Genomic DNA, 9,606 nt, shown 5'->3' on the forward strand with positions numbered 1-9,606 from the left:
GCCAAAGCTCTGACTTGCCTAGTCCCCAACTCGGAAAGGGGAAGTTAGCTGCACTTGATTAAACCGGTTCTAAAAAAAGGAAAGTGATCTAAACTATACTGCAGTGGGGCCCTAAACCCAGCTGGGGGACCCATCCACCACAGGCCTGCTTCAGGAACTCACGTCACACACCTCAGCAACCCTGGGCCTGGGATTGGGTTGCCGCCCTCATTTAGTAAGAACTTTAAGTGAAGGCCACAGTCATTGGGGAGACAGAGATGAAAAAGCCTTGACCCAGGAAGCTCAGTGTCTAGGTCACCATCCTCCTTTGGATGTCAGGGACACACACCTGAATTCATCCCTTCAGAAATCACTTCTTTTTTTATTATTTATTATTATTTTAATGAATTTTTATTGATTTCAGAGAGGAAGGGAGAGGGAGAGAGGGATAAAAATATCCCTGATGAGAATCTTGGATTGGCTGGCTTCTGCACTCCCCGCACTGGGGACCGGGCCAGCAACCTGGGCATGTGCCCTGATCGGGAATCGAACCATGATCTCCTCCTGGTTCATAGGTTGATGCTCAACCACCTAGCCACACCACCTGGGCCAGAAATCAGTTCTTAAGCAAAGCTGGGGCTCATGGCCTCTTGGTTGACCAGAAGAAAAAAAATGATTCTGTGAATTGACTTGAGTTCAGTTAAAAAACAAAACTTCTTCACTAACTAAATAAACTTTATCACCATCCTATTCCCATGATGTCCCCCAGGTATTGAATCCTAAAAACAAAATACAAAAAGCTTGTTTTTTCTACTTATAGAAAATACAATTCCCTTTCACTCATTATGGGGTGAGACCATTTTTGCAAAAACGAACCATGTAAGTCGAAGCCTGAACATTTTAATTCCCTTCTCAGTTTTTGCTGAGCCCTGCAGAGGCGTGGCTAGGCACTGGCCCTGCAGCTACTATTGTTTCCTTATTTGGTTCCTAAGCGAACAAAGGGCTCCTGGCACACATTCCCCAGCCTCAGTCACTCAGGGTCCTGTAGCCAGAAGTGAGCCAGCCCTCAAGGTCAACCAAATGCCCAACAGACATTGTGGTGTGCAACTTAGAAATCTGACTTTGTATTTCCGAAAAAGTTACCTTTTGGCCCATTTTTTCTTAGTTATTTCCTTCCTTCCTCCATCCCTCCTTATTTATACTGATCCTATCTAATAAAAGAAAAACATGCAAATTGACCATACCTCCACTACACCCACAAGCCAATCAGGAGTGGGTATGCAAATTAACCCAACCAAGATGGCGGTTAATTTGCATATCTAGGTGCAGAGCCAAGACTAAAGACAGTGTAGGAAGTCAAGCACTGTAGAAGGGAGCAAAGCTGCAGAGAAGCAAGCGGGGCGGCGGAGAAGGGAGGGAAGCAGGCGGGGCGCCAGAGAAGGCCACAGGAAGCCCTATTCTTGCAGGAATCTTCCTGCAACAGACCTCTAGTTATAAATAACACTTATTGAGTGCTTCTGACTCTATTAATGCTCACAACAATCCTTTGAGGTAAGGACCTAGATGGTCTTCTTCCTTCCTTTCCTTCTTTTTTCTTTTCTCTTCTCTTCTCTTTTTTTCTTCCTTTCTTCTTTCTTTCTTTCTTTCTTTCTTCTTTCTTTCTTTTCTTTTCTTTCTTCCTTCCTTCCTTCCTTCCTTCCTTCCTTTCTTTCCTTCCTTTCTTCCTTTATTTTATTTACTTTTTTCTTTCTTTTGCACAAAGTAAACACAATCATGCTGCTCTATTTGGATTCTGCCTCACATGAAGAGGAAGTAAAAAATCGTGTAAGTATCCAAGGATTGGGCTCCAACCGATTTCACCAAATAGTTCAAAGATTTGCAGTGACAGAGCTCATCTTCCAAGGCCTCACCATGAAGTCTGCTTCTCAACAGCAAAGCGACAGGTAAGCTCATGGCCAGGCAGCCAGGAGCACTTGTGCTTTCTGTGTTTTCAATTACTTAGGCCAAAATGAATCACTTTCTTTCTTTTTTTTTTTTTTTCTTTTGGAAAGAGTTTTACTTCCCATTTCCTCACTGGACACATAATTTTGATTTATAAACCCAACAGTCCTGAGTAAAAGGAAGTTTTAGACAAAGCTGATGCCCCTCCTTGGGTTGGTTTGTTTTTTTCTTTTCCCCTTTCCCAGCAATATTTTCAGAAAGCGCTTTTGACTGGCCTTCCTGGAGATGCAAATACAACTTGTGCTGAGCTAAACTCCTGCGTCTGACTCCCCAAGGACTCTGGATTCTCCTTATGCAAAGGCCTCGCCTTATAAATTCCACTGAGCTTGCTTCAACGGCAAATGCGCCTTCAACTGGGATAAATCTGTCTTCCAATATTATGTCTTGTAAATCTCACTTTGCAGGGGTATTTACAACCCAGCTACTGCATGCTTACTTTATTGACGAGGAACGAATAAATCAGTTTTCCATTTCTCTCCACTTGCCATTGCTGATATTTTTATTTGGGGATTGTTCAGAAGTTTCCGATCAAAGTACATAATCATAAAAACATCCCTTGACCAGGTAATTATTTCAGAAACAGACAGTGGAACTTACATCTCTTTTTGCTCTATTCTTAAAATGGATCTCTCTTTGCTGAAATAGAAGGATACAGATTGGAGGGGCAATTGGCCTTAACAGCCTAAAGACAACCAATCGATCCCTCCACACCCAGATGTTGCAATGGATACCGTTTATAAATGACACTTATTGAGTGCTTTTGATATTTGCATGTGTTAACTCTATTAATGCTTACAATCATCTTTTGAGGTAGGGACCTGGATTGTCTTCATTTTACCGATGAGGAAACCGAGGCACAGGAAGGTTAACCACCCTGCCAAGAGGTGTTCAGTAAATAGAAGGACCTCAACATTAGGCTCCAGCACCCATGCTCTTAACGACTGTACATAGTTGTGTCTGTAGCTTGAAGTGCTCAACTGTGCAACCTCAATTCTATGTCTTTGAACATTATCCTTGACAATCACATAATGATCGATCTCTAGACCATTTTCTCTTTTTCACCTTATAACCTAGGCGGCAATGTGATCTCCATTTTACAGATGAGCAAACTCAGGCTAAGAGAAGTTGAGTTGCTTGCTCAGGGACTAAACGGTAAAGCTGTTGCCAAGCCCCAGTCTTCTGTTTTCCAATAGTGTAACCATCCTTGGGCCTCGGTTTCCTCATCTGTGTACAAAGAAGCCAAGGGATCCTCCAGTTCCCAAAGGCCTTGGATCTCTGTCCTGAGTATGTTTTCACTTATATGTGAACCCCTTCACCCAACGTAACTCCATGAGAACAGGGGAGGGACCTAAGTCGTTGCCCCCTTGACCCCGCGTGAATGCACCGTAGGTGCTTAGTAAGTGATTATTATAGATGGAAATGTGCCGGGCACAGGGCTAAGTGCTGGGCATGCAAACTTAAATGAGGCATGGCCCTCAATCACAGGTGAGGCCCCCTGCAGATACATGGGCCCTGCAAGCCCCTGTCATTACCTGGACAATGGCTCCCACTGCGCTCAAGTCCACCCAGAGCTAATTGACTGTGACCTGAGTTATGTGTCCCATGCTGAACAGTGTCAAGGTCGATTATTTTAGAGGCCACGGCAAAGAGGACCTTTTGCAATATGGGGCTCACATCATTAAAACAACATTTAGGAATTTTATTGTAATTCAAGTGACGGGTTTCTAGTGCTGTGCATCCATCAGAGTAAAATAACCTGTGCTCTAAGCACACCTCCCCAAACTCTCAACAGGAAGTCAGAAAACACCAGGAAATAGAGCTGTGATTGACAGGAATGCCACGCCTGATCTGTTTAGCTCAGTCCCAAGACAAACTTGACCAGCACTTCATCCCCAACCAGACAAACCTATGGCAAGGTGTTGGGTTTTTTTTTTTCCCCACCATCTCTATGAGATCGTTGAGTGATTTTTTATGGTGTTGACATCCAGGTTTGAGGCTCAGCTTACATAGTGTTGCCAGATTAAATACAGGAAGTCCACCTAAATTAAAATTTCAGATGAGCACCAAATAATTTTTCATATAAGTATGGACCATGGGATATACTTTAGAAAAGTATTAGTTATTTATCTGAAATTCCAATTTAGGTGGGTACCCTGTATTTTTATTTGCAACATGTGGAAACTCTAAGCTTATTGCAAAAATCAAGCAAATAAAAATTCTCCTTTATATTGTCCATGTGAAATCGGGTGAGATACAGAAATCAAAGGAAAAATAGGAGACTAGGCTTGGGGTAGAGTCTGTCATTTGGAGAACACAGACATATTGGCCCAAATGCTGTCCCTGTCATTCCTGGGAACACCACAGCAAAGGATCATTTGGAGTATTTAAGGGTAACCCTTAAGAGGTAGGCTCTGCACCCAGATTGCTGGGATTAAAATCCAGCCTACACCAGTGATGAGATGTTTGATCTTGGACATGGTGATTTCATTTCACAAAATGGACATAAAAATAGTACCTATCTCATAGGATTGTGTGATGATTAAATGACTTACTATAGTGACATTAGTGGTTAATCTATCTATATATATAATAAAAGCCTAAGCAACCTTTACGACCAGTTGACCGAACAACCAGTCTACCGGTCGCTATGATGTGCACTGACCACCAGGGTGCAGATGCTCAATGCAGGGGCTGGCTGGTCAACCTCCCATGGTCTCTCCCCTAGCCAGCCAGCCCCGAATTGGCCCCAATCTCCAGCCAGGCTGAGGGACCCCACCTGTGCACGAATTCGTGCACTGGGCCTCTAGTAACTTACTAAATGTCTATTATCACAGCCACCACCACCATCACCATTGTCATTCCTCTACAGACAAGTTAGTCTTCAACTAGCTTCAGCTTTTCCTTTGGATATCTCTATGTTTTCTTATTTAAAACATCAAATTGGTGAGATGGTTAAAATTGGCAGTTTGCTCTAAATTGCTGGTTCTCTATTGGCAGAGTTTGCTCTAAAAGTCTTCACAGAAGGAGGTGGTGAGTGTTGGACCTTCATTGCACTAAAACAGTGGTCGGCAAACTCATTAGTCAACAGAGGCAAACATCAACAGTACAATGATTGAAATTTCTTTTGAGAGCCACATTTTTTAAACTTAAACTTCTTCTAATGCTACTTCTTCAAAATAGACTCGCCCAGGCCGTGGTATTTTGTGGAAGAGCCACACTCAAGGGCCAAAGAGCCGCATGTGGCTCGCGAGCCGCAGTTTGCTGACCACGGCACTAAAACAACCAGCTGAAAAATGAAAGCCCAGCTGGAAGATACAGTAGAGACAGCGGTGCAGAACACATCAGCCTTCCCGAAGATGCGTTGGTGAAGATTTAGCAGTTCATGAAACAGGGTTCAGAGGCAGCCCACGGGTGACTCAAGTGTCCATCCGTACGTGAGTGAAGACAGCTAATCCATTGCTGGCTTGTTTGTTCACGCCTTTAAACCCACACCTTCTGTTCAAATAAGTGGAGTCCAGCAGTAATTCTCACCGGAAGGCTGCAAACGTGTGGGAAGGAATGTCACTTTCAGGGACTCCACTTAGGATCTAAGAAGCCCTGGTAGCGTGTTGTTAACTTCATGCACGCAGAGGACTGCTGAAAAGCAAGGAGCACTTGTGGGGAGCCTGAGAAAGGCCTCTGGAGATGGCTCCACTGGGTGACTGAGTGTCCCTGCCTGGCGCTTTTCAACAGTCACCACCAGTTTGATCTTCGAGCTGCACGCTGCGTACTACTGTGACCTTCTGAATCAACTGGGCAACTCCAGCCTTCCCAGAATCCTTAACCACTTGAAGGATGCCAGAAGTTTTTAGCTAAAAATACCGTATTTACACACAATGGGATATCTTTAAGCTCTCTTCTGTGACTTATTTTGTAGTCTCAACATCATAAAGATTTTTTTAAAATATATTTTTAATGATTTTAGAGAGAAAGGGAGAGAGGAAAGAGATAGAAACATGAATGATGAGAGAGAACCATTGATTGGCTGCCTCCTGCACGCCCTCTACTGGGGATCCAGCCTATAACCCAGGCATGTGCCTTGAGTGGGAACCCAAACATGACCTCCTGGTTCATGGGCCAACACTCAATGACTGAGCCACACTGGCAAGGCCATAAGGACTTTTAAAAATAAAACTAAGCCCGACAATATTCTGCTATATTCAGGTTATATACAAATCTGACACCTTGTGAAGAATATTTTGATTTCTTTTCAAAAACATCTTAAAATTGCTTTCTAATCATTCATTCAGAACAGTCTCACAATCTATGTGGACTTGACTAGCACTTCTTTCTCCATGGTGTGAAGGATTTTACGAATACAAAGGTGTGTGAAAATAAAATGTTAATGAATGAGCAGGTACTATAACAGGAAAGATCTTTAAACAGTCTTTGCAGGGAAGGGTCACTGAGGAAGTGCTCAGATGTTGCAGCATTCACTGTGCTAGAAATTGGAAAGTGAGAAGTGGGTTAGAATTTCCCCTTACGACTTTGATATGTACTAAATATGCTTTGCATAACTTCAAATAAACCTTCTAACACTTTCTTCTAAGATTTTTTTTTTTATCCTCACCTGAGGATATTTTTCCATTGATTTTTAGAGAGACTGGAAGAGAGAGGGAAGACAGAGAGAAACATCAGATGTGAGAGAAACACATTGATTGGTTGCCTTTTGTACTCGCCCTGACCAGGGCTTGGGCCATAGGAGCCTGCAACTGAAGTATGTGCCCTTGACTGGAATCAAATCCGGGACCCTTCAGTCCACAGGCCGATGCTCTATCCACTCACTGAGCCAAACCGGCTAGGGCTAAGATTGTATTTTTCTAATGCTCCTTAATACTGCCATAGACTTTAATTATGTCAATGCCAGGAAAGATAGAAGTCTTAAGTCTTTAAGCCAGTAAGACGGATCACAATGCCCACACATACCTTGACCTAGCTTTGCCCTGTGGGGATATCGCCTGTGAGAAGCTGTCTGTCTTGCTTTCTCCAGCTGTTGTCTGGTTTGAGTTTGTTTTTGAGAAAGACCTGACCCTTTCAGCGAAGAAGGCGCTGTAAGCACATTGTCCTACCTGCCTTCACCCCTGCTGTTTAGAAAACTGTCGAACTGCCCCGCTGACAATCCATGCATTGCACTTCTGAAAACTGCAAGGTTTGGTCGTTTAGGAAATTCTTGACTACAGCCAGTGCTCAATTATGTCCTCAAGCTTTGCCATTTCTACCAGGGATCCAGGCTCGCTGCTGCGGTTACTGTCCATGGAGTGCTGGCCAACTGACTCTCAAAAGCAGCAAACAACCCTGGTGTGCAGCCTTCGCTGATTTCCGTGGTGTAAAGCGTCCCAGCAAAGCCAATGTCAAGTTCCAAATGGCTTAACTACCGGCTCATAACATTCCTGAATATTTAATCATCTGCTCTCTCACAGCCATAAAAACCCGCGCGGGCACCCCAGCGGGAGCGCTCGTCAATAGCGTGTCTGTAACATGGTGAATTACCCCCTTACATTGAACATTAGTTGGCTTTTGGTCCTTCAGCTTGGAACAGGCGGGTTTATTTTTAATTTTCGTTAACATTAAAGAGTACCTGCGCCATATGAGGTGCTAGGTTGGTTCTGGGGGGAAATGCAAAGACCCGAACGTGGTTCCCGATTTCCAGATCCCACAGGCCCTGAGAGAGGACAGGCAATATTTAAGAAATGCAAATCGGACCGTAAAAAGCACTGTCATGAAAGCACAAAGTTAAACAGAAAAACAGGAAAGAAAAACCATGTGAACACAGCAGAGGGCAATACCTCTATTTCTAACACTTTTAGATCAAGTTCAAACTCATCAGTGAGCTTTAAATATATATATAACATTGGTGCATGCTTTTAGTTAAAAGTAATAAGGAGAAAGGAGGGATTATAGCCAAGCATGAAACTTTTACCTAGTCTTCCAAAAGATGAGCCGGTGATTCTGCCCCAGAATGACTGATAATCATAGCGAGTAAAACATTCCTTTCTCTACTTCTAACATCAAAGCCATAATTCTTTCTCTGTTCCTACCGTTGAGCTTGAACTATCATGCGACTAGATCAGCACAGTATTAAGTTTCACAGTCTCCAGATGTTGCAAGATATTCTCAACCCAGCCTCCCCAATTAGCATTGCATAAGAAACCAGCGCTGAGGAGTACTAACTATTAAACACTTAATGCCAGGCGGCCACTTTAAGGTGCTCCATACAGGTCATCACATTGGAATGTGCGTTTCTACTCTTTCTGTGGCACTTCTCTCCCTTAAGCTCTACTTCCTAAGAAATCCTCCTGGTGATGTCAACCTGTGGTCCCAGAAAAAGGGGAAGTGCCCCCTGCAATGGCTGTGAGCTGGAGATGCCCTGTAGGAATGAGAAGGGCACCGGGCTCATGGGATGGTGGTGGTGGAGAGCCAATGAGGGCAAAGACTTCCTGGGAAGAAGCCAGAGTACATTCTGGAGGTGGCATCACGGGATGATGACAACGTTTAACCCAGAGGTGAAGGAAAATTTTGGTGCAGAGTCAGAGGGACAATAAGAGGTGATGGAGTAAAGGCAGGAAAAAGGAGGGGAGGGGAGGGGAGGGGAGGGGAAAGGAAAAAGGAAACTATATCTAATACCCGAAGAGTCTCCATGGTACAAAGCTGGGAAATCCAGGATGGATGCAACAGACAAGACATTTGTCAAAGCCTCTACCCAAGCAACACACCTGAGAAGAAGATAAATGAAAACAAGACAAGTGAAGAGCTAAATGGGGACCAGGGGTGGGGGGGATATAGAAAAAGGCAGGTGGGAGACTCCTAAAATGATCCCTGAAAATTTCAAATAAACATAAGCAAGTGTGAAGACAAAATGACGCTGGAGAAACCACAGCGATAGCAGCAATAGGACCAAAGCAGATAGGAGACCCTCACAGTGTGGCACACAAGAGCATTGCAGAGGATCTCTCTCTCAGCTTGGCAGACTCCAAGGGCGGCAGTGAGAACAAACAGCCAGTTCCCACCCCTCCATCCTCCTCACTCTGCGAGAAAAGCTAGACTCCAGTAGAAAACAAGTAATGCTCTTAACTGCTGCCTTTTCCACACGGAAGGGAGAACTCACATACAAGGAACTTCGCTTACATTTGTTGAAGCCTCCTACCTGCTTTGCCATTTCTCCTACAGCTGTGAAGTCGATGTTCTTATGTCCATTACAGAAACGAGGGAACTAAAACTCAAAGAGGTTAAGCAATTTGACCCCAATCCTTTCCAGCTGGGGCTTGAGCCCTGATCTACCTGATCCAAAGGAAAGATGATGATCTTTCCTCAATGGCACCCACTTCCCAACCCAGCAGCTGATGACTTTCAAGGTCATTTCTTGTTTGTTGGCCTATTTTTACTCTCCTCAGAGCCTGGTGATGTCCAGGATGGCTACCAACATCCTTTTTGAATCATAGAGGAAGCAGAATCTCAGAAAATCCATGATCAGTTTGTTGATAAAGCTGGGAAGAACTGCCACCCGGGTCTTCTCATTTACAGCTCCTGTTTTTTCTGGCATCACACAATGTCCCTTGTCACAATAAAGATCAGTATATGGCTATATCC

The 9,606-nt window shown here is 44.0% G+C and overlaps 1 long non-coding RNA gene across 1 annotated transcript; it reads left to right on the top strand.

The window, feature by feature from the left end:
* Positions 1-1,375: 1,375 nt before the first annotated feature.
* On the top strand, positions 1,376-2,423 carry LOC129148295 (uncharacterized). Its single transcript, XR_008555366.1, has 3 exons — positions 1,376-1,530; positions 1,742-1,922; positions 2,166-2,423. It is a non-coding gene; the product is annotated as an uncharacterized LOC129148295 (long non-coding RNA).
* Positions 2,424-9,606: the final 7,183 nt, after the last annotated feature.

The sequence above is a fragment of the Eptesicus fuscus genome, chromosome 24, assembly GCF_027574615.1.
Source record: "Eptesicus fuscus isolate TK198812 chromosome 24, DD_ASM_mEF_20220401, whole genome shotgun sequence".
NCBI lineage: Eukaryota > Metazoa > Chordata > Mammalia > Chiroptera > Vespertilionidae > Eptesicus > Eptesicus fuscus.